Below are 26,592 nucleotides of genomic sequence, written 5' to 3'. Positions count from 1 at the left end.
ACGTCCTTGACGTAGCACGCGCCTCACAAACCACACACACGTGCGGGAACGTCGAGGACCGGCTTTGTTCGTCCCCGAGACAGAGTCTTCGGTGGGTGATCCCATGACAGAACGGGCCTAGACTTGGTCTGCCATCTCGCGATGACATGCACTAACATGGAGAAGCAGTTATTCACCGTGGACTACACGCTCTCGGTGCCGCGAACTGTTTCCCGCGGGGACTTATGCAAAATTTCCCCCTCGCGCGCGCTCACTCCTCTCTTCTCTCTGTTTCTCTCGCCCCTGCCCCCTCTGTCCGCTGTCGCCCCTCAGCGCCGCCGCCCCACCCGGCTTGTGCTGCCGCCGCCACCGGGAGTGCCTCCCCCGATCCTTCCACCTCCATCGAGCCCCCCCACCGCCACCTCCACTGAGCTCGTCCACCGCTACCCCGTCCGCCACCGCCACCCCGTCCGCCGTCGTTGCCGCCACCTCGTCCGCCATAGCTGCCACCACCCCGTCCGCCCCTCATCGCCCCACCCCGTCCGCCCCTCAGCGCCCCACCCCGTTCGTCGCCGCCTCCGCCGCCACCCCATCCGCGGTCGCTGCCGCCACGCCGTTCACCCCTCAGCTGTTGGGGAACATAGTAATTTCAAAAAAATTCCTACTCACACGCAGGATCATGGTGATGCATAGCAACAACAGGGGAGAGTGTTGTCGACGTACGCTCGTAGGCCGTTTCCGGAAGCGTTATATCAACGCGGTTGATGTAGTCATACGTCTTCACGATCTGACCGATCCAAGTACTGAAAGCATGACACCTCTGAGTTCTGCACACGTTCGGCTCGGTGACGTCCTCGCCTTATCGATCCAGCAAGAGGGGCAAAGTAGTAGATGAGTTCCGGCAGCACGACGGCGTGGTGACAGTGTTGGTGAAGAACAATCTCTGCAGGGCTTCGCCTAAGCACTACGAAAACTATGACGGAGGATAAACTAGAGGGGACGGGGTTGCCGGCACACGTCTTGGTGTTTCTTGATGTGTCTTGGGTGCTAGCCCTGCCCATCTATTTATATGTTGAGCCTTGGGGTCGAAACTTGGAGTAAAGGCCTCCACAAAGTCGGTTTCACCCAAAAGGCAAGAGTCCTTCTCGGACACCAGGGCCAGACGCCAGGGTTCCCGGCTTCTGGCCCCTGGACTCCGCAAAACTTCCTTTTGCGCTTTCCAAAAACCTTGTGGTCTTTCCCCTTTGGCCCAAATAAAGTGTTCTTGTACTGAAACATTTCGGGAAACATCCGAAACCCCTTCCGGTGAATTCTGGAACCCTTCCGGTGACCAAACACTATTATCCCATATATCAAACTATATCTCTAGACCATTCCGAAGTTCCTCGTCATGTTCGTGATCTCATCCCGGACTCCGAACAACATTCGGTCACCAACATACATAACTCATATAGTACTATATCATCAACGAACGTTAAATGTGCGGACCCTATGGGTTCGAGAACTATGTAGACATGACCGAGACACCTCTCTGGTAAATAACCAATAGCGGGACCTGGATGCCCATATTGGCTCCTACATATTCTACGAAGATCTTTATCGGTCAGACCGCATAACAACATACGTTGTTCCCTTTGTCATCGGTATGATACTTGCCCGAGATTCGATCGTCGGTATCTCAATACCTAGTTTAATCTCGTTACCGGCAAGTCTCTTTACTCGTTCTGTAATACATCATCCTGCAACTAACTCATTAGTTGCAATGCTTGCAAGGCTTATAGTGATGTGCATTACCGAATGGGCCCAGAGATACCTCTCCGACAATCGGAGTGACAAATCCTAATCTCGAAATACGCCAACCCAACAAGTACCTTCGGAGACACCTGTAGAGCACCTTTATAATCACCCAGTTACGTTGTGACGTTTGGTGGCACACAAAGTGTTCCTCCGGTAAACGGGAGTTGCATAATCTCATAGTCATAGGAACATGTATAAGTCATGAAGAAAACAATAGCAACAAACTAAACGATCAAGTGCTAAGCTAACGGAATGGGTCAAGTCAATCACATTATTCTCCTAATGATGTGATCCCGTTAATCAAATGACAACTCAAGTCGATGGTTAGGAAACATAACCATCTTTGATCAAGGAGCTAGTCAAGTAGAGGCATACTAGTGACACTTTGTTTGTCTATGTATTCACACATGTATTATGTTTCCGGTTAATACAATTCTAGCATGAATAATAAATATTTATCATGATATAAGGAAATAAGTAATAACTTTATTATTGCCTCTAGGGCATATTTCCTTCATCAGCGCCCCGCCCCGTCCGCCAAGGTCCACCATAGCCACCGCCCCTCACCGCCACGGCCACGGCCACCGAGCTCCACCGTTGGTTTTTTTATATTTAGGTGTGTATGTTCATATATAATGAATGGTGTATGCGAGTGTGTGTGGGGGAGAGGGGTGCTATTGATGTGTGTGTGTGTGTGTGTGCATGTGTGAGTGAGTGTGTGATGTGTGTGTATGGATATGTGAGTGTGTTTGTGTGTGTGGGGGTGTGAGTGACTCGGTTCATGACCAATTTAACCCATCTTCTATTGAAGCCCATCTTCAACATAATGTTGTTCAGGAACCCCCATTTGACCCTGGCATAGGCTTTGTTTATGTCAAGCTTGAGTGTCGCACGGCTTTGTAAGAGTGTTGATTAGATTAGATCATGTTCATAGGATACATACGTGTTGATTGGACCATACTCCCTCCCACTAGTATGAAACAAAGCAGTCAAGTAGTCTATAGTGTCATTATAAATTCTTCACCGTGGACTATACATGGCTTAAATTTGTTTCCCAATCTTCAGCAAAAATCCCCGGACTCCCACCTTCTCAGCGCTCACAAGTGGTGCACTGCATGCGTTCCACTGGTCGCAATCGAGAGTTTCCCTTTTTTTCTTCCTAGGTTAAGTTTCTCAAAATGTTTTATCTCTTGAACCGCGTGTCCAAATCATGAACCATTTTCACCTTTGGATTTCACGCGTCAAGGTCTTCGAAACTAGATCCAATTTTAATAGGTTTCTACATATTTTTTCATGAAAAACCGAAAGCACTTTTTTTAAACCTTTTCCCTTATATCGGAAAAGCACAACCATGCTTCTTGCCGAAACAAATGTGTGCCTCCACGAGAAGCAAATCTAGGCTTCTCGTGGAAGCGAAATAAAAACTATTTTCAAGAGGCACAACTGTGGTTCTCCTGAAAGTAAATCCGTGCTTATCTTGAATGCAAAACACACACATTTATTTCTTTTTCAAGAGGCATAACTGTGTCCCTACCAGAAACAAATATATTCTTCCATGATAAGCAAAAATTGTACCACATGACACAGGTGGTAAGCAATGCAAACAATTCAAAAATAATCCATGCATCTTGTGGATGAAAAAAACAGTTTTTCTTTTCTTTTCAAGAGGCATAGTTGGATGGTGTTACTTATCGACCGCTTTGAGTGTGGATGACACATTACATTGACCGGGTAGTTGGATTGACATGCACATACAGCCAAGATTAGTTGGGTTTGCCCCTTTGATTAATTTTATACGTATATAGAATTATAGATATAGTTCACAACAAAATGGTTCACGTCTCTTTGTACTATGGTTCCCATTTATTTGTCCTACTTTTGTCACTTGTTTTTTGTTGAATTTCTGGTCAATACAACATAATGGTCCAATACAATTTGTAGCAAAATTGTAGTAGACATTAATTATGTGCTTTGCAGTTGAAGTTTCTTTTCTTGCAAGGATTTCCGGCTGAAGATTGCTGATGAGAAGTTAGGATGCAACCTTTTATTTTGGAGAAACAACGAATAGACCACGAACTGTACGTGCCTTAAATATTTTTGAAAATCATGAACCAACCTGTGGTTGGATGGTTAGAGGGATGATACATCTCTAACGTATCTATAATTTTTGATTGTTCCATGCTATTATATTATCTATTTTGAATGTTTAATGGGCTTTGTTATACACTTATATATTATGTTTGGGACAAACCTACTAATCCAAGGCCCTGTCCAAGTTGCTGTTTTTTTGCCTATTTTAGTGTTTCGCAGAAAAGGAATATGAAATGGAATCCAAGCGGAATGAAACATTCGTGAGAGTTGTTTTTGGAACAAACGTGATCCAGGGGACTTGAAGTGGACGTCAAGCAACAAGCGAGGAGGCCACGAGGCAGGGAGGCGCGCCCCCACCCTCGTGGGCCCCTCGCAGCCCCACTGACCTACTTCTTCCTCCTATATATACTCATATACTCCGAAAACATTCAGGAGCACCACGAAACCCTATTTCCACCGTCGCAACCTTCTGTACCCGTGAGATCCCATCTTGGGGCTTTTTCCGACGCTCCGCCGGAGGGGGAATCGATCAAAGAGGGCTTCTACATCAACACCATAGCCTCTCCGATGATGTGTGAGTAGTTTACCTCAGACCTTCAGGTCCATAGTTATTAGCTAGATGGCTTCTTCTCTCTCTTTGGATCTCAATACAAAGTTCTCCTCGATCTTCTTGGAGATCTATTCCATGTAACTCTTTTTGTGGTGTGTTTGTCGAGATCCGATGAATTGTGGGTTTATGATCAAGATTATCTATGAACAATATTTGAATCTGCTCTGAATTCTTTTGTGTATGATTTGTTATGTTTGCAAGTCTCTTCGAATTATCCATTTGGTTTGGCCTACTAGATTGATCTTTCTTGCAATGGGAGAAGTGCTTAGCTTTGGGTTCAATCTTGCGGTGTCCTTTCCCAGTGACAACAGGGGCAGCAAGGCACGTATTGTATTGTTGTCATCGAGGATAAAAATATGGGGTTTATATCATATTGCTTGAGTTTATCCCTCTACATCATGTCATCTTGCCTAATGCGTTACTCTGTTCTTATGAACTTAATACTCTAGATGCATGCTAGATAGTGGTCGATGTGTGGAGTAGTAGTAGTAGATGCAGAATAGTTTGGGTCTACTTGTCGCGGACATGATGCCTATATACATGATAATGCCTAGATATTCTCATAACTATGCACTTTTCTATCAATTGCTCGACAGTAATTTGTTCACCCACCGTAATACTTATGCTATCTTGAGAGAAGCCACTAGTGAAACCTATGGCCCCCGGGTCTATTTTCCATCATATTAATCTTCCGTCAACTAGTTATTTCTGTCGTCGTCTATTTTGCAATCTTTACTTTTAATCTTTATCATAAAAATACCAAAAATATTATCTTATCATCTCTATCAGATCTCACTTTTGCAAGTGGCCGTGAAGGGATTGACAACTCCTTTATCGTGTTGGTTGTAAGGTTCTTATTTGTTTGTGTAGGTACGAGGGACTTACGTGTGGCCTCCTACTGGATTGATACCTTGGTTCTCAAAAAGTGAGGAAAATACTTACGCTACTGTGCTGCATCACCCTTTCCTCTTCAAGCGAAAACCGAGGCATGCGCACGATGTAGCAAGGGACTGTGGTATCCCCAGCCCACAAGGGTTCAAGACCTGGTGCTCGCATTTATTCTTGGATTTATTTCAAGATTTTCGGTGATGCGCATTCAGTGAAAGGAGACGTTCCTGTTGACGATGAGGTGACTACGGTGACTTCGTAAATTTCAAGATGATATGCCGGCTCAGTCTTTTGAAGGTGCTCATAGGGGTAGGGTGTGTGTGTGTGTGCGTTCATAGGGATGAGTGTATGCGCGTGTATATGAGAGCTTGCGTCTGTACTGTGTAAAAAAATATTTTCTGAAAACCTGCAGGAAAAATAATCTAAGTTTTTAAGAGAAATAGGAAAATAATTTTTTTCTTTTGAGTTTTTTGAGAATCCAATAGGAAAAATCTGTTGGACTGCGAAATTCACGGGGAGGTGCTTCTGGGCTAAAGCCCAGCCCGTTTCAGAGCCACTCCAAAGTTCAGAGTGATGTAGTGATGCAGTGATGCTAAAAGCTCCTTTGGTGCACGGCGTCTAGTGGTATGCTTATCGGCACCACTTGCTTGCATGTGGATCGACATAGCACATTTATGAACCAATGTATACAAACGCAGTGTTTCTATTACAGCAGGTTGTATATGACGGGTAAAGTACATCGTTTGGTCCTGGATGCGGTCGCTAGTTGTAGCAAATGTTGCCTGATCTACCCCCTTAGTATGCCGAATTCTGGCACTGGTAAGAACCTGTACCCAACGACTTGTACACGCGATGAACACATGTACCGAATCGATGGATCTTGTCCCCACCCGTCAAAATTCCTAGCAACTCGTTTGGCCCCACACGTTATATGTCACACCGATATCGAGACACACAATTTCTTGCAAATTAAATCCATTTATAGAGATCACCATAATTACTCATTAATCTAATTAAAGTTGTCCAAAAACAATTTGCTCGACTGCGCACAGTTTTAAGAAGCCAGAATTCCTACATGCATTGCGTGCTAAACACGATTAGCCGGGTTTTAGCTCTTCCACGGGACGAAGAAAAGGTTTGAACTATTAAGGAGCGGTTGAGCAAGTTCAACTGTCGCCAGCGAGTAGCATCACAAATGTAATTTCGTTGCATTGACCAATCAATTCAGCCTGGCGCACCACCACACCCCATAGCTCATTTACTGTTCTTATCCCAATTCATCTGCACTCACCTACCCCGAGCAGCTCAACCCCGGTTCAATCGCGATGCATGCAGCACACGGTTTGGATAAAGTGTGGCGATGCCTCCGTGCACTTGAAGTGCGCTCCGTGCAGTGATGCTCCTATCCCCACCACAATCCCTAACTCGGTTCATGACCAATTTAACCCATCTTCTATTGAAGCCCATCTTCAACATCATGTTGTTCAGGAACCCCCATTTGACCCTGGCATAGGCTTTGTTTATGTCAAGCTTGAGTGTTGCATAGCTTTGCAAGAGTGTTGAAGATTAGATCACGTTCAGACGATACATACGTGTTGATTGAACCATACTCCCTCCCACTAGTATGAAACAAAGCAGTCTAGTAGTCTATCGTGTCATTATAAATTCCTCACCGTGGACTATACATGCTTAAATTTGTTTCACAATCTTCAGCAAAAATCCCCGGACTCCCACCTTCTCAGCGCTCACAAGTGGTGCACTGCATGCGTGCCACTTGTCGCAATCGAGAGTTTCCCTTTTTACTTCCTAGATTAAGTTTCTCAAAATGATTTATCTCTGAACCGCGTGTCCAAATCATGAACCGTTTTCACCTTTGGATTTCACGCGTCAAGGTCTTCGAAACTAGATCCAATGTTAACCGGTTTCTACATATTTCTTCATGGAAAAACCGAAAGAAAATACTAAACCGAAAGCACTTTTTAAAACCTTTTACCTCATATCCGAAAAGCACAACCGTGCTTCTTGCCGAAACAAATGTGTGCCTCCACGAGAAGAAAAACTAGGCTTCTCGTGGAAGCGAAATAAAAACTATTTTCAAGAGGCACAACTGTCGTTATCGTGAAAGTAAATCCGTGCTTATCCTGAATGCAAAAAACACACATTTATTTCTTTTTCAAGAGGCATAGTTGTGTCCCTACCAGAAACAAATTTGTTCTTCCATGAGAAGCAAAAATCTGTACCACGTGACACAGGTGGTAAGCAATCGAAACAATTCAAAAATAATCTATGCATCTTGTGGAAGAAAAAAAAACAGTTTTTTTCTTTTCAAGAGGCATAGTTGGATGGTGTTACTTATCGACCGCTTTGAGTGTGGAAGACACATTACATTGACCGGGTAGTTGGATTGACATGCACATACGGCCAAGATCAGTTGGATCTGCCCCTTTAATTAATTTTATAGGTATGTAGAATTATAGATATAGTTCACAACAAAATGGTTCACGTCTCTTTGTACTATGGTTCCCATTTATTTGTCCTAGGCTGTGGTTGGATGGTTAGAGGGATGATACATCTCTAACGTATCTATAATTTTTGATTGTTCCATGCTATTATATTATCTGTTTTGGATGTCTAATGGGCTTCATTATACACTTTTATATTATTTTTGGGACTAACCTACTAACCCAGGACCCAGTCCAAATTGCTGTTTTTTTGCCTATTTCAGTGTTTCCTAGAAAAGGAATATCAAACGGAATCCATACGGAATGAAACCTTCGGGTGAGTTATATTTGGAACAAACGTGATCCAGAGGACTTGGAGTGGATGTCAAGCAACAAGTGAGGAGGCCACGAGGCAGGGAGGCGCGCCTGCCCCCCTGGGCGCGCCCCCACCCTCGTGGGCCCCTCGCAGCTCCACCGACCTACTTATTCCTTCTATATATACTAAGATACCCCGAAAACATCTAGGAGCACCACGAAACCCTATTTCCACCATCGCAACCTTCTGTACCCATGAGATCCCATCTTGGGGTCTTTTCCGGCGCTCCGCCGGAGGCGGAATCAATCACGGAGGGCTTCTACATCAACACCATAGCATCTCCGATGATGTGTGAGTAGTTTACCTCAGACCTTCGGGTCCATAGTTATTAGCTAGATGGCTTTTTATCTCTCTTTGGATCTCAATACAAAGTTCTCCTCGATCTTCTTGGAGATCTATTCGATGTAACTCTTTTTGCGGTGAGTTTGTCGAGATCCGATGAATTGTGGGTTTATGATCAAGATTATCTATAAACAATATTTGAATCTGCTCTGAATTCTTTTATGTATGATTTGTTATCTTTGCAAGTCTCTTCGAATTATCAGTTTGGTTTGACTTACTAGATTGATCTTTCTTGCAATGGGAGAAGTGCTTAGCTTTGGGTTCAACCTTGCGGTGTCCTTTCCCAGTGACAGCAGGGGCAGCAAGGCACATATTGTATTGTTCCCATCGAAGATAAAAAGATGGGGTTTATATCATATTGCCTGAGTTTATCCCTCTACAGCATGTCATCTTGCCTAATGCGTTATTCTGTTCTTATGAACTTAATACTCTAGATGCATGCTGGATAGCGGTCGAAGTGTGGAGTAATAGTAGTGAAACCTATGGCCCCCGGGTCTATTTTCCATCATATTAATCTTCCGCCAACTAGTTATTTCTATCGCCATTTATTTTACATTCTTTAGTTTTAATCTTTGTAATAAAAATACCAATAATATTATCTTATCATCTCTATTAGATCTCACTTTTGCAAGTGGCTGTGAAGGGATTTACAACCCCTTTATCGCGTTGGTTGCAAGGTTCTTATTTGTTTGTGTAGGTACGAGGGACTTGCGTGTGGCCTCCTACAGGATTGATACCTTGGTTCTCAAAAACTGAGGAAAATACTTACGCTACTTTGTTGCATCACCCTTTCCTCTTCAAGGGAAAACCGAGGCATGCGCACGATGTAGCAAGGGACTGTGGTATCCCCAGTCCACAAGGGTTCAAGACCTGGTGCTCGCATTTATTCTTGGATTTATTTCAAGATTTTCGGCGATGCGCATTCAGTGGGAGGAGACATTCCTGTTGACGATGAGGTGACTACGGTGACTTCTGAAATTTCAAGATGATATGACGGCTCAGTCTTTCGGAGGTGCTCATACGGGTAGGGTGCACATGTGTGCGTTCATAGGGATGAGTGTATGCGCGTGTATATGAGCACTTGCGTCTGTACTGTGTTAAGAAAATATTTTTTGAAAATCTGCAGGAAAAATAATTTAAGTTTTTTAAGAGAAATAGGAAAAGACTTTTTTTCTTTTGAGTTTTTTGAGAATCCAATAGGAAAAATCTGTTGGACTGCGAAATTCACGGGGAGGTGTTTCTGGGCTAAAGCCAGCCCATTTCAGAGCCACTCCAAAGTTCACAGTGATGCAGTGATGCGAAAAGCTCCTTTGGTGCACGGCATCCAGTGGTATGCTTATCGGCACCACTCATTTGCATGTGGATTGGCATAGCACATTTATGAATCAATGTATACAAACGTAGTGTTTCTATTACAGCAGGTCCTATCTGACGGGTAAAGTACATCGTTTGGTCCTGGATGCGGTCACTAGTCATAGAAAATGTTCCCAGATCCACCCCCTTAGTATGCCGAATTCTGGCACTGGTAACAACCTGTACCCAGCGACTTGTACATGCGATGAACACATGTACCGAATCGATGGATCTTGTCCCCACCCGCCAAAATGCCTAGTAACTCGTTTGGCCCCACACATTATATGTCGCACCAATATCGAGCACACACAATTTCTTGCAAATTAAAGCCATTTATGGAGATCACCATAATTACTCATTAATCTAATTAAAGTTGTCCAGCAACAATTTGCTCGACAACGCACAGTTTTAAGAAGCCAGAATTCCTACATGCACTGCGTGCTAAGCACGATTAGCCGGGTTTTAGCTCTTCCACAGGACGAAGCAAAAGTTTGAACTATTAAGGAGCGGTTGAGCAAGTTCAGCTGTCGCCAACGAGTAGCATCACATATGTAATTTCGTTGCATTGACCAATCAATTCAGCCCGGCGCACCAGCGCACCCCACAGCTCATTTACTGCTCTTCTCCCACTTTGTCTGCACTCACCTACCCCGAGCAGCTCAACACCGGTTCAATCGGGATGCATGCAGCACACGGTTTGGATAAAGTGTGCCGATGCCGCCGTGCACTTGAACCGTGTAGTGATGCTCCTATCCCCACCACAATCCCTAACTCGGTTCATGACCAATTTAACCCATCTTCTATTGAAGCCCATCTTCAACATCATGTTGTTCAGGAACCCCCATTTTCCCTTGGCATAGGCTTTGTTTATGTCAAGCTTGAGTGTTGCATAGCTTTGTAAGAGTGTTGATTAGATTAGATCATGTTCAGAGGATACATACGTGTTGAACGGACCATACTCCCTCCAACTAGAATGAAACATAGCAGTCCGCTAGTCTATCGTGTCATTATAAATTCTTCACCGTGGACTATACATGGCTTAAATTTTTTCACAATCTTCAGCAAAAATCCGTGGACTCCCACCTTCTCAGTGCTCACAAGTGGTGCAATGCATGCCTGCCACTTGTCACAATCGAGAGTTTCCCTTTTTTCCTTCCTAGATTAAGTTTCTCAAAATATTTTATCTCTTAAACAGCTTGTCCAAATCATGAACCGTTTTCACCTTTGGATTTCACGCGTCAAGGTCTTCGAAACTAGATCCAATGTTAACAGGTTTCTACATATTTTTTCATGAAAAACCCGAAAGAAAAAACAGAACCGAAAGCACTTTTTAAAACCTTTTTCCTCATATCCGAAAAGCACAACCATGCTTCTTGCCAAAACAAATGTGTGCCTCCACGAGAAGCAATGCTTCTCGTGGAAGCGCAATAAAAACTATTTTCAAGAGGCACAACTGTGGTTATCGTGAAAGTAAATCCATGCTTATCCTGAATGCAAAAAACACACATTTATTTCTTTTTCAAGAGGCATAGTTGTGTCCGTACCAGAAACAAATCTGTTCTTCCATGAGAAGCAAAAATCTGTACCACGTGACACGGGTGGTAAGCAATCCAAACAATTCAAAAATAATCTGTGCATCTTGTGGAAGAAAAAACAGTTCTTTTCTTTTCAAGAGGCATAGTTGGATGGTGTTACTTATCGACCGCTTTGAGTGTGAATGACACATTACATTGACCGCGTAGTTGGATTGACATGCACATATGGCCAAGATCAGTTGGGTCTGCCCATTTGATTAATTTTATAGGTATATAGAATTATAGATATAGTTCACAACAAAATGGTTCACGTCTCCTTGTACTATGGTTCCCATTTATTTGTCCTACTTTTGTCACTTGTTTTTTGTTGAATTTCTGGTCAATACAACATAATGGTCCAATACAATTTGTAGCAAAATTGTAGTAGATATTAATTATGTGCTTTGCAGTTGAAGTTTCTTTTCTTGCAAGGATTTCCGGCTGAAGATTGCTGATGAGAAGTTAGGATGCAACCTTTTCTTTTGGAGAAACAACGAATAGACCACGAACTGTACGTGCCTTAAATATTTTTGAAAATCATGAACCAACCTGTGGTTGGATGGTTAGAGGGATGATACATCTCTAACGTATCTATAATTTTTGATTGTTCCATGCTATTATATTATCTATTTTGGATGTTTAATGGGCTTTATTATGCACTTATATATTATTTTTGGGACTAACCTACTAATCCAAGGCCCTGTCCAAATTGCTGTTTTTTTCCTATTTCAGTGTTTCGCAGAAAAGAAATATCAAACGGAATCCAAATGGAATGAAACATTCGGGAGAGTTATTTTTGGAACAAACATGATCCAGTGGACTTGGAGTGGACATCAAGAAATAAGCGAGGAGGCCACGAGGCAGGGAGGCGCGTCTGCCCCCCTGGGCGCGTCCCCCACCCTCGTGGGCCCCTCGCAGCTCCACCGACATACTTATTCCTCCTATATATACTCATATACCCTGAAAACTTCCAGGAGCACCATGAAACCCTATTTCCACTGCCGCAACGTTCTGTACCTGTGAGATCCCATCTTGGGGCCTTTTCCGGCGCTCCGCCGGAGAGGGAATCGATCACGGAGGGCTTCTACATCAACACCATAACCTCTCCGATGATGTGTGAGTAGCTTACCTCAGACCTTCAGGTCCATAGTTATTAGCTAGATGACTTCTTGTCTCTTTTTGGATCTCAATACAAAGTTCTCCTCGATCTTGTTGGAGATCTTTTCGATGTAACTCTTTTTGTGGTGTGTTTGTCGAGATCCGATGAATTGTGGTTTTATGATCTAGATTATCTATGAACAATATTTGAATCTCCTCTGAATTCTTTTATGTATAATTTGTTATCTTTGTAAGTCTCTTCGAATTATTAGTTTGGTTAGGCCTACTAGATTGATCTTTCTTGCAATGGGAGAAGTGCTTAGCTTTGGGTTCAATCTTGCGGTGTCCTTTCCCAGTGACAGCAGAGGCAGCTAGGCATGTATTGTATTGTTGTCATCGAGGATAAAAAGATGCACTACTAGGGAAAAGCCTATACACAGAATTTTACCGGTAGCGCTGTACAAAATCAAGAGCTGCTGCTACTTAGTAGCAGCGCGCGTAAATAAACCGCGCTACTGCTATGACTTTAGCAGTAGCGCATACTAGCGAAAAGCGCTGCTGCTACATTTGAACTGGGCGCACATGGCTAGCCGAACCTAGCAGTAGCGCGTATAATGGCCCAACGCTACTGGTAATCTCCTTAGCTGCAGCGCGCTTACGTGTAAAGCGCTGCTGCTAACGGAAATAAAATAAAGTGAAAAACAAGTAGAAAAGTAAATGAAAATGAAAGAAATAGAAAAAGGAGAAAGGGAAAAAATAAAATGTACAGAAAAATAAAAGAAAAAAGGGGAAAAGGAGAAAGGAATAGCAGTAGCGGGTTCTGCAGAAAATCGCTATAGCTGCAGCGTGTATTCCAGAATGCGCTGTAGCTAACGTAGCAGTAGCGCCCTTTCTGGAACGCGCTACTGGTATTTCTGACTTAACCACGCGGTTCATCCTTCCCCACGGCCACTTCATCCCCCAAATCAACTCCACTCTCGCCGCCGCTGTCGCCCCTCGGCCGCCGCGCGCTCCCCACGCCGCCCCCGACCCCAGATTCAACGCCGGCCCCGCCCCCGACCTCAAAGCCGCCCGGGCCGCCACCCCCGACCCCGACCTCAACGCCGCCCCGGACGCCGCCCCCGCCCCCCCCCCCCGACCTCAACGCCGCCCCGGAGCCCCGACCACAACCTCGACGCCGCCTGCCCCTCCCTCGTGGCAGGCACCCGAGGTGAGCACGCCTGCTCCTCCCTCTCCCCTACCTCTGCCTAGGGTTTCTACCTCCATCAAATTAGCTAGGGTGGAAACGAATCGGATCCTGATGCGGCTCAAATGAGTTAGGGTTCATGTAAGGGTGGAAACGAATCAAATTTTTAAGATGAATCATAAAACGAGTAAAATTTGACCACTTATTTCACTTTATAGTTGGATAATTGGAATATCCGCTACCACTTTCCACCCCTATAGGTTCATCAAATTAGATGGTAATTAGGGCAGTAGTTCTTAGGTACTAATTAGTTAGTAAGAACTAGGTACTAATTAGGTACTAGAATATTTTTATTTATAGTAAGTTTATTTTTAGTAAGAACTAGTTGAATTAATAGAACTAGTTAGTAAGAACTTGTTGCTATTTTTTTAGTTAAAGCAATTTTCCCGCATCGACGTGGACGATGCCTATCCCGCATCCTCGTCGTCGAGTCGGCGGAGGACGACACCTGCTTGACTAGATGGGCCATGTCCGGGACTGGGCTCCGCCGGGGTGGTACTGGGAGGCGCTACCTACCAGGGGGCGCAGGTTGGTGAGGAGCCAGCCTGTCGTTGACCCGAACCTTCTTTGGTGGCGGTCGCGTGGGCCAGTGACGGTCCAGAGGCTCGAGGACTCCGCGGAGGTGGTGCGTCACCGTGTCAGTGAGGGGGACGCGCACGTCCGTCGCTACTTGTTTGCGTTGGAGCACAGGTTCTCCAATACCTGGCATGTTCTCCAGGGATCTCACTGGAGCTATGATCCCGTGATGGTTCCTTCTCTGTGGGTGTCCACCGCTCGCGCCGATACCCGTCGTGTGCTAGGGTTTTAGTTGTACTAGTGATGTTATATGTATGACACTATTCGGGATGTATTAGTGATAATATTCGACGATGTACGGACGCATGAGATGATTTACTTTTGCTTATTGAATGCATGCTAATTTGAGCCTTATAAGATATTTTGAAATGTATATCTTGTGTTGCTCAATATCCAAGTGGCCGGTCATGTTTGCAGGTTACACCTCCGAGTGGCCTATGTTTTTCCGGAGTGTTGATTCATTTCCGTTCCGGCAAATTTTAGGCGCTCGATATATCCTATTTTAGCAAAGGTCATGCCGGATTTTTTCGTGAATTTTGGCATGACTTTTGCCAGAATATGTAGGAAATATCGAGTGCCCCGGATTTGTGTGTTGAGTATCCTGGTAGTTGTCTTCTATCTATTTTCAATTAATGTTTTAACTATGAACATAGGAAATGTCTGACGACAAAAAAGATTTCGGTATTTGCAAATACTGCAAAGACGAGCGCTGCCTGTGCGACGGAATCTTCCTAGATGATGATGATGATAGGCGCTTCAGCATCAAGCTGGACGAGAACTTCGAAGTGGATACAGTAAGTCACAATAACAAGTCTTTTTTCGTAATTAAGCATGACATCTGCTTCATTTGCTTCAACTTATATTTTTTTTACTATTCTACTAGCGTATCCCCTGCCATGCAAGAGTTTTTGTATTGGATAAGATAGGTTTCAGTCATAGTATGGAGGTAAAGAAAGTTTATTTGAAGACCGAGCATGGTTATATTTTCCACGCAAAATTATACAATTCAGACGACTACACCTATTTTGGATGCAAAACATGGCGAGTACTATGCAAGACTTATGCATTTCATCCTGATATGGTTATCACCTTTGATATTCGTCCGGAAGATGATATTGAAGGTAATACCGACATCTGGGTCGATGTGCAGACGCCTCCGGTTACACCAAAATGTAAGTTTCTCAACCATATTTATGTCTTTGATATTATTTATTCAAAAATAGTTGACAACTAATTTGTATTGTCAGCTTATTTCGGTGCAAGCAAACATGTCCAGCGCTTGGTAGACAGGACCTACTACTGTCCCGGGGCTGAACTAAACTGCGAGGAGCTAAGTCATTATGTTTCATGGCTTGAGGATCTTGATACCGTCAAGACAAATTTTCTTCCTAGAGTTAGAAATCTTAGTACTGAAAACGTGCGACCAATAGTGTTCGTCATGAACTACGGTCACATCTATTTAGGAAGGATGGTAAGATTTTTACTATTTGTCCTCAGTGCATCTTTTCCATACATTATTTGTGAAGCTAAACTTCATTGCTAAGTATGTGACCATACGATGTTCTTCAACAGGGACTCCCGATGAATGTTATGCCTTATGGGATCGAGACTAAAGGTACCATGAATATTATTAGCTTACGACCAAGATATCCTACATGTTACTTTAGTGCATTCAAGATCAGCGATGAATGCTTAATAGTGCAAGACTGGACCAGATATGTGATGGGGGAGCGCAGACAAGTACTAGGGGGCAGCAAACAGATGTGCTACCCAAAATTAGGAGACAGGTTCATCTGCATGCTCCAACTTGATCAAGGAGGAGAGCTACACATGTTTTATGTTGTTTTACCTAAGAGAGAGCAGGAGGAGTGATTAGCTAGAAATGAGTTTGAGGATGATGATGTGCTACACTATTACTATGATGATAAAATAGCTAGTGTTGGTGGTAATGACTGATGATTATTATTAGCTAGTGTTAGTGATGATTAAATAAATATTGTTGGTGCTAATGATTATGATGATGATTAAATAGCTTGTGCTGGCGGATTAGATTCAAGTGGAGGCAACATGTGGTGCACATCGAAAGTACTACTAGTCCAAACTAGATCAAGTTTGGACTAGTAGTATACTTTTGACATGCACCACATATTGCCTCCACTTGAACCTAATCCACCTTCATTTGACACACTGTTATGGACATAATGATGTAAACCTCATAACTGGGATTGTACCAATATTTGTACGATGGCGCATAAATACACTAAAAATAAAAAAATAAAAAAACAATACTAGTAGCGATGGAAAGAAAATACGCTGCCAGTAGTTACATTAGCAGCAGCGTGGGAGTGAACAAGCGCTGCAGCTATTTGTCCTAGCAATAGCGCGTGCGGCACGCGTTACTGCTAAGCAATAGCTATAGCGCCTTATTAGTAGCGCGCCTACCCGCGCTACTAGTGAGCACAAAACCAGCGCTACTGCTAGGGTTTTCCCTAGTATTGATGGGGTTTACATCATATTGCTTGATTTTATCCCTCTACATCATGTCATCTCGCCTAATGCGTTACTCTATTCTTATGAACTTAATACTTTAGATGCATGCTGGATAGCGATCGATGTGTGGAATAATAGTAGTAGATGCAGAATCATTTCGGTCTACTTGTCGCGGACATGATGCCTATATACATGATCATGCCTAGATATTCTCATAACTATGGACTTTTCTATCAATTGCTTGACAGTAATTTGTTCACCCACCGTAATATTTATGTTATCTTGAGAGAAGCCACTAGTGAAACCTATGGCCCCGGGGTCTATTTTCCATCATATTAATCTTTGCCAACTAGTTATTTCTGTTATCGTTTATTTTGTAATCTTTTCTTTTAATCTTTATCATAAAAATACCAAAAATATTATCTTATCATCTTTATCAAATCTCACTTTTGAATGTGGTCGTGAAGGGATTGACAACCCCTTTATCGCATTGGTTGCAAGGTTCTTATTTGTTTGTGTAGGTACGAGGGACTTACGTGTGGCCTCCTACTGGATTGATACCTTGGTTCTCAAAAATTGAGGAAAATACTTACGCTACTTTGCTGCATCACCCTTTCCTCTTCAAGCGAAAACCGAGGCATGCGCACGATGTAGCAAGGGACTGTGGTATCCCCAGCCCACAAGGGTTCAAGACCTGGTGCTCGCATTTATTCTTTTGAAGGTGCTCAGTCTTTTGAAGGTGCTCATAGGGGTAGGGTGTGCGTGTGTGCGTTCATAGGGGTGAGTGTATGCGCGTGTATATGAGAGCTTGCGTCTGTACTGTGTTAAAAAATATTTTTGAAAATATGCAGGAAAAATAATTTAAGTTTTTTTAAGAGAAATAGGAAAAGACTTTTTTTTTCTTTTGAGTTTTTTGAGAATTCAATAGGAAAAATCTATTGGACTGCCAAATTCACGGGAAGGTGTTTCTGGGCTAAAGCACAGCCCGTTTCAGAGCCACTCCAAAGTTCACAGTGATGTAGTGATGCAGTGATGCGAAAAGCTCCTTTGGTTCACGGCGTCCAGCGGTATGCTTATCGGCACCACTTGTTTGCATGTGGATCGGCATAGCACATTTATGAATCAATGTATACAAACGCAGTGTTTCTATTACAGCAGATCGTATATGACGGGTAAAGTACATCGTTTGGTCCTGGATGCGGTCGCTAGTAGTAGCAAATGTTCCCCGATCCACCCCCTTAGTATGCCGAATTCTGGCACTGATAACAACCTGTACCCAACGACTTGTACACGCGATGAAGACATGTACCGAATCGATGGTTCTTGTCCCGACTCGTCAAAATGCCTGGTAACTCGTTTGGCCCCACACGTTATATGTCGCACCGATATCGAGCACACACAATTTCTTGCAAATTAAATCCACTTATGGAGATCACCATAATTACTCATTAATCTAATTAAAGTTGTCCAAAAATAATTTGCTCGACAGCGCACAGTTTTAAGAAGCCAGAATTCCTACATGCACTAGGTGCTAAACACGATTACTCGGGTTTTAGCTCTTCCACAGGACGAAGCAAACGTTTGACTATTAAGAAGCGGTTGAGCAAGTTCAACTGTCGCCAGCTAGTAGCATCGCATATGTAATTTCGTTGCATTGACCAAGTTCAACTGTCGCCGGCTAGTAGCATCGCGTATGTAATTTCGTTGCATTGACCAATCAATTCAGCCCGGCGCACCATCACACCCCACAGCTCATTTACTGTTCTTCTCCCACTTCATCTGCACTCACCTACCCCGAGCAGCTCAACCCCGGTTCAATCGCGATGCATGCAGCACACGGTTTGGATAAAGTGTGTCGAGGCCGCCGTGCACTTGAAGTGCGCTCCATGCAGTGATGCTCCTATCCCCACCACAATCCCTAACTCGGTTCATAAAAAAATGAATCCTCCGCTCCCCTCCACCGCTGCTGCCACCGCCACCACCGCCACCGCCATCCAGGATCCGGCGACAATGGCGGAGGCCGTAACAGCTGGGGCGAACCTTCTCCTAGCGGCCTCCCAGATGAGATCGTGATCTTGTTGATCCTCGTCCGCCTCGACCCCAAATCCCTCCTCCTCTATTGCGCCGTCCCCCGCGCCTGGCGCCGCGCCACCTCCACTCGCCGCTTCCTCCTCGCCCACCACACCGGCCATCCCGTCCTCCCCATCGCTACCGGGCAGGATGAAGGCGACAACCGCTTCTACCGAAGCATCCTCACCTTCGACCACCGGGCCGCCGACGCCCAGCTCCAACACATCACCCGGATTCTCTCGTCTGGAGGCCTCCTGCGACGGCCTCCTCCTCTTCTGTTTCCTTGACTTGGACGACGCCTACTTCTGCATCTTTAACCCAGCCACTCGCAAGTCCGCTCGCCTCCTGCCAATCCCCTCCGACTTCATTGTCTATGGAATGTACCCGCACCGTCCTTCTGACAAGTACAGATTTCTGTTGTATGCTGAAAATCCAGTATGCGATCATGATGACTGCTACATCTTCGCAGTGGGCTCTGTCCAGCCGCTGAGGAACATCAGGATGCAGCCAGAGGCAGGTGATGCGTGTTACGGCAAAGGGAAGCTGTCCTGTTACATGGCAACCTGCATTGGTCAGTAGATCCGGTTGAGGTTGGAAGCAATAATATAGTGGTTTTTTAGACAACAACTGAGTCGTTCCGGGCGATGCATGCTTCAGTTGCTTAATTCGTTCCTTGCTACAATCACCTGTTTGAGATTGATGGCGTGCTTGGCATGTACAACTATGGTGATGTTGCGACTACCATTGATATCTGGGTGTTCTCCGACTATGAAAGAGAAGTCTGGACCTTAAAGTGCAAGATTGAGTTGCCAGTTACTGAGATTGAGAGGCTGTGTGGAAACTATCAAAGTTCTAGGTACATGGTGGTCCTGCCTGGAAATGGTGACTTGTTCGTGCTGGGCAGATTTGGTGAGTGCCTACTTCAGGTTGACATGGATGGCAGGTTGGTTGCCATTTTTCATCGCAAGGACGTGTTTAATACACAATTGATGCTTAAGCAAACTCTTATTCCACATCCTTTCTTTCCAACACAAGGTGGTAAGGTTGTGAATGCTTCATCCTTAATCTCAAGACTGTTGAGTGTGCCGGCGCTTCTAAATGCCTAGATGTTTGTATCTGCATGAGCTGCAATATGCATGTACTGGATCCATCATGAGTTGACTAGCTTCTTTGTTGAAACATATACAAAATTATGAGCAAGTAGCTCCGTTAATTCAGTAATAGGCAACGAAAGCAACTTGTTCCTTGTAAATACAAAAAGAATATGGGTTATTTTTTATGGCAATAAGAGTTAATTCCCTTGTTTGTAGTTTTGTACCAATTCCGTATATTTCACATTTTTAGTGAATTACAATACATATTTTGTACTAAAATTTTATAATTCTTTAGCACGTTTATCAAATTACAACCTTAACGACTATTTTATTTAATTCACATAGTTAGCCATAAAACAATATTTTTTTAATATTAATTATATTGTCTTCATTATACAATTATAATACATAATTTTTTGATAAACTTAAGTTGTATTTTAATCAAAATTTTATTTTCACATAAATTCATGTGTCCATCTATATTTTATTTTCAATAAATATCATAATATAAATCACTAAACTGTACTACCTAGTAAATATCTTAATACTGGTTTCAGTGTATTAATAGATATAAGTATGTTTATAGAAACTTCTAGTGTATAAATGGAGTTATTGGCAAATGTGTCTTGCAGGTTTGGTTTAATACAAAAGTTGGCGATACATGCATGAGTTTGTTTGGTTTTTTGCAAAAGACACTAAGATATATTAAGCAAACCAACAATACATATAACCTTGGAAAATGAACAAACATACGTGCATGATTTTTACATGATCTTAAAGTAGAATTGCTTATATAATCATCGATGAACATTAAAATGATGTCAATTCTACTTTTGCATGCATAGGAATTTTTTATATGATATGCTCTCCTAGGACACGCTTGGCTTTATTTGGTGTGTATACAAGTGCTCCTATCAATCTCTAAAAAAATGGTGTGCCTGAATTAAACCAAATAAATCTAGTGAACATAAATTAGTACAACCTGTAAGACATCCCACGGAGCAACACTAGCAGTCTTTCTACATAGTGCATGCTATTGGTTCGTGGTGCGGACTTGCTGCAGCTAAATAAGACTTGTTTTTTCATGTTCAATAAGACATACTGAATGATAATACAGTGGCTGTTGGGCCAGGGCAGTCGCTCTTTTTCCTCAGGCCATGGGTCGGTCTTGCTCGGGTGCGACGACAGCTTCCCACTCGCTGAAAGCAGACACGCGAACGGATGGGCCGGCCCAGTGTGCCGAGCACCAATTCCTCGTTTTCTTTCTATTCTTTATGGTTTTATATTTTCGTTTTTCGATTCTTTTTATACTTCCACTTATACTTCCAAATATTCTAAACATAATACAAAGTTATACTTTACATGCTTTTAAAAAAATGTTAATTATGCATTTGAAAAATGTTAAATGTGTACAGAAAAAATGTTGACCAAGTATTAAAAAAAGGATGAATTTTTAAAAAATAGGTTTATAAAATTTTGCATCAAGCATTCGAAAATATGTTGAGAAATTATTTCAAAAATATTAATCAAGTATTTCGAAAATGTTAAAAGTGTATAGAAAAAATTTAATCATGTATTCCAAAAATAATGAATTTTTTTATCATGTTTATAAAAATGTTAATCAAGTATTGGAAAAAATGAAACGGTGTTACAAAAATGTTAATCATGCATTTAGAAAATGTTAAACGTGTGTAGAGAAAATGTTGGCCATGCGTTAAAAAATTATGCAAACATTGGTCATGTATATAAAAAAATTAATCAAGTATTTAAAAAATTGTTGAACAAGTATTTGAAATTTTTTAATCAAGCACTTGAAAAATGTTAAATATGTATAGAAAAAAATGTGGACCATGTATTAAAAAATGATGAAAAAATTTAGGACAATGCTAATGCCCACACGTGGGATGTGAGCCAAACCCGTCCACACGCCCTATAACACACAGACAGCGCCACGTCATCGCATGCATGCATTTGGGAATATTTTTGGATTTTCAATTTTTAAAATGTTTTATCTCTTAAATGAAAAAACCGATTGAAGATCCATTTCACTATTAAATCCCTCGCGACGAGATCTTCGAAACTAGATCTCATATCATATTTCGATGAATTTTTTTTGGTTAAAAGTTGCCATGTCTATTGCACATGAATTGCCGTGATGTTTACACTGAAATTGTCATGATATGTTTCAGCTATTTTCGTCTACATTTAAAAGTAAATTTTGGCATATTATAAAACGGGGAATTAAGAAACTAGACTTGTCATGAACCATAAACTAAAATTGCCATGATACATGCACTTAAAATTGCCAAGGTTCATACAAAAAATAATTTTCATGGTCTAAGTACTGAAATTGCCATCATCAATAAACTAAAATTGTCATGCTCTACAAACTAAAATAGTCATATGGCAACTTTATTTTAAGCACTATGGCAACTATAGTGTAAGATCATGGCAACTTTTGGGGAAAAAAATTTGTCGAAACATATCAACATGGGGTCTAGTTTAGAAGATCTCGTCGAGACGGATTTAATGGAGAAAATAGATTTTTAATCCGATTTTTTAATTAGGAGATAAAACATTCTTAAGCCAAAAACCAACAAGATTCCTACTGATGTCATATATTCATACGTGACAAAATGAGTGATGATGAAGGCGTGTGGGCGATGTGCAAGATGCCACATGTGTGGGCGTTAGTTTTCGAGAAAAAAATGTTAATGAAGCATTTCAAAAATTGTTGAAACAGTATTTGAAAAATGCTAATCAAGAATATGAAAATTGTTAAATGTGTATAGAAAAAAGGTGCCATGTATGAAAAAATGATCATCTACACATAAATGTTAATTAAGCATTTATAAAAATGTTGAAAAGGTATTTGTTTTTTTTTGCGGGTGTTGAACAAGTATTTGAAAAAGGTTAATTAGGCATTTGAAAAAAAATTAAATGTCTATATAAAAAATAATGATCATGTATTTAAAAAAATTTAAACTTGTATTTGAAAAATGTTAAATGTTTTACAAAAACTGTTGACAATGTATTAAAAAAAGATAAATTATATTTAAAAATGCTCAATGTGTATAGAAAAACAGTGTTGACCATGTATTCAAAACATGTTAATATGGTACTTAAAAATGTTAATCAAGCATTTGAAAAATGTTAAACATGTATTAGATATATACAAAATATTTATAGAAAAAAGGTGAAACCCAAAAGAAAACAAAAAATTATGAAAGACGAGAAAGAAACAAACAAAATGAAGAAAAAAGGAAGAACATAAAAAAACAAGTGAAAACCTGAGAAAATAACTAAAGAAAATCAAAGAAAAAGGAAATAAAATAAAAACCAAGTGAAAACAAAGAAAAACCAGTGAAAAAATAAAAACAAAAAAGCCCAAATAACCAATGTAAACCAGACCTTTTTCCTCTCAAGTAGGTCGGGCCCCTGCTGTTTATTATGAAATGCGAGCTAACCCAGTGGCATGCAACTCTGTCTACTACGCAGGAGACCCTGGGATCGACTCTTAGCGCTCGCCCTTCTTTTCTATTTCTCATTTCAATGTAAGTTAATGGGCCAGCCCATCACTGTAGATGATTCGGTGCATGCCCTTTTTCTTCTCTATTTCTATTTTTGATGTAACTTAGTGGACCGGCCATCACTGGAGATGCTTCAGCGCTTGCCCTTTTTCTTCTATATTTCTCTTTTCGGTGTAAGTTGATGGGCTGGCCCATTAATGTAGATGCTTCAGCGCTTGCCCTCTTTCTTCTCTATTTCACTTGTCGATGTAAGTTCATGGGCCGGCCCATCACTGTAGATGCTTCGGCGCTTGCCCTTTTTCTTCTCTATTTCTCTCCAGAATGAGAGATCTTTCCAACTTGCTTAATGCGAGATATAGCTCCGCTGTCTTGCTCGCCCTTAGCTAGTGGTGATCTTTTCTATTTCTCATTTCAATGTAAGTTAATGGGCCAGCCCATCACTGTAGATGATTCGGTGCTTGCCCTTTTTCTTCTCTATTTCTATTTTTGATGTAACTTAGTGGACCGGCCATCACCGGAGATGCTTCAGCGCTTGCCCTTTTTCTTCTCTATTTCTATTTTTGATGTAACTTAGTGGACCGGCCATCACTGGAGATGCTTCAGCGCTTGCCCTTTTTCTTCTATATTTCTCTTTTCGGTGTAAGTTGATGGGCTGACCCATTAATGTAGATGCTTCAGCGCTTGCCCTCTTTCTTCTCTATTTCACTTGTCGATGTAAGTTAATGGGCCAGTCCATCACTGTAGATGCTTCGGCGCTTGCCTTTTTTCTTCTCTATTTCTCTCCAGAATGAGAGATCTTTCCAACTTGCTTAATGCGAGATATAACTGCGCTGTCTTGCTCGCCCTTAGCTAGTGGTGATATGCACTAGCTATAATACACACCTTATTAGTGCATGATACAACAATACGAATGAGATTTTTTTACAAAACTAACCTTTCTAATTTTCAAAAACATCTCCTCTGAGTGGTTTGCTAGAAGTATACAATACAGAATGTTAAAAGGTAAAATACACTACAAGATACTACAACCGAGATTAAGATATATTGAATGAAGGAACTAAAATACTACAACTGAAATTAAAAATATAATTTAATGCTTGAGTAAAGATGGTAGAACTAAATGCCGAGTCCAACAGGATCATTCCCTTTCCCCTCACCAACTATCCCCCTCTCTCTTTCTCTCTCTCCCTCCCTCCCTCCCTCTCTCTCCCCCCTCTCTCCTTCTCCCTCTCCCCCTCTCCCTCCCTCCCTCCCAACTATAGCATCTCATGTGTTCTAGAAATATCTATCCACATACTTATCTGATTTTTTTTTGGAAATGGAGGCATGCCCCCGGCCTCTGCATCATGATGATGCATGCATCCATTTTATTAATTGTTCACACAAGACCTTACAAAGCAATACAACAGTAAGACTAAAGCCACCGTCTAGGCAACATCTGTCGCTACTCCTATCCAATTGATGAAGGGATGTCGATAGTCTGGGTCTAATACCAAACAGACCTCGCAGTCAAACCTAACAACTAAAACCGGAGGTCCCATCCAGGACGTCTGCCGGGTATGGGTCACTCACCGGTCCGGAGCACTCCTCAACCAGGACGCCTGCCGGGTATGAGGCCGCCGCAGCCACCTGCCACCAATCCATCTTCAGAGTTGTATTGTTGCATCTACCTTGCCCGGTCTAGCTGTCGTCGACGCCACCACGACGTCAAACCGCGTCACCCTCCTGCGCGAGTCCATCTCCGCGCATCGGACGTCGAGTCATCACACCGCCATGCCGCCGAGACCCGCCGCCATCAATGAGTGAGATGACGCATCCCTCCACCAAAGAATCCATCCTTTGGTCCGACATCCAGCCGCTGCTCAAAAACAATGCCCCCAAAAGGGAAAACGACGCCAAAAGCACCGCCATCGTCCGATCCAGAAACTCCGGGTCTAGGTTTTCACCCGGAGCAGCGCAAGCAAGTCAACAGAAGCTGCGGTGGCGATGTCTTCAACAAGATAACGACGCGAACATGCCGCCGTCGCCCGCCATTATTAGACTCCGTATATGACTTGTACTCTGAATACAACTCGTACCTGTACATGTAACCTTGTTATATATATGAATACAACGCCACCCTGAGAGGTAGAGTAGTTGACCTAAAGTTATTATCTAAACCTAGCGTTAATATGGTATCAGACTAGGTTTTCCTAAGCCGCAGCTTCCGCATCTCGCAGCAGCCGCCGCCGTCGTTGTCGGAGCCGCTGCCATGTCGTTCGCTACCTCATCTTATACCTCCTCCGCAGCCTTCACCCTACCATCCACGTTGTCATCTCTCCTCGCTGGGGTTTCTCACGTCGGTACTAGCCCGTCACTGCCTGCCTTTCCCATCGGCACCATGGCGGCCGGCTCGGTCTTCACCCGCCTTCAGCCGGGCGCACCGGCTCTCTTCCCCGGCGTGCAGCACGGACCGCCGGGCTACTTCACCCAGCCATTGTCGGGCTACATCGCCCAGGCACCAATGGCTGCACCCACGTACTTCCATCAGCAGATGATGGGCATGCATGGCGTCTACTCCAACACAACTGCTCCTGCTACTTCGACCTACATCAACAACGGGGCATCGTCGGCCCTTGTTCCCTCGACCGCAGCTGACGGATCCCCGATTTCCCATCTACCTCCTACTGCCTCGGCTACCCTTGACGTCTCCATGCAGCCAGTGGTCGAGGCGCCACTGCCGCCGCCGTTTCACTTCGGTCATCTCCTCACCGTCAAGCTGTCTGCTGATAATTACCTCTACTGGCGTGCGCAGCTCCTGCCGCTCCTTCGCAGCCATTATCTCGAGGGTTTCGTGGATGGGACACTGTCGTGCCCCGCACAGTTCCTTTCACAGACAACGGCCGCCGACGCTCCTATCAGAGTGCTCAACCCGGCGTATCGTGTCTGGGTCGCTCAGGATCAAGCGATCCTCTCCGCTATCCGGGCTTCTCTCACTGACGCTGTCTCCAGCATGGTTCTCTTTACCACCATGTTGCAGGACGCGTGGTCTATTCTT

General features: G+C 43.0%; 1 pseudogene; it reads left to right on the top strand.

Annotated features, from left to right (window-relative positions):
- The first annotated feature begins 156 nt into the window (after nucleotides 1–156).
- LOC147981481 (uncharacterized) lies at nucleotides 157–20,467 on the top strand (annotated as a pseudogene).
- The last annotated feature ends 6,125 nt before the right edge of the window (nucleotides 20,468–26,592 follow it).

Source organism: Triticum urartu, chromosome 3A, assembly GCF_056163025.1.
Source record: "Triticum urartu cultivar PI428250 chromosome 3A, HENAU_Tu73, whole genome shotgun sequence".
In the NCBI taxonomy this organism is placed as follows: Eukaryota; Viridiplantae; Streptophyta; class Magnoliopsida; order Poales; family Poaceae; genus Triticum; species Triticum urartu.
Note: the sequence above shows the minus strand (reverse complement) of the source record. Positions and strands in the feature narration are given on the sequence as shown.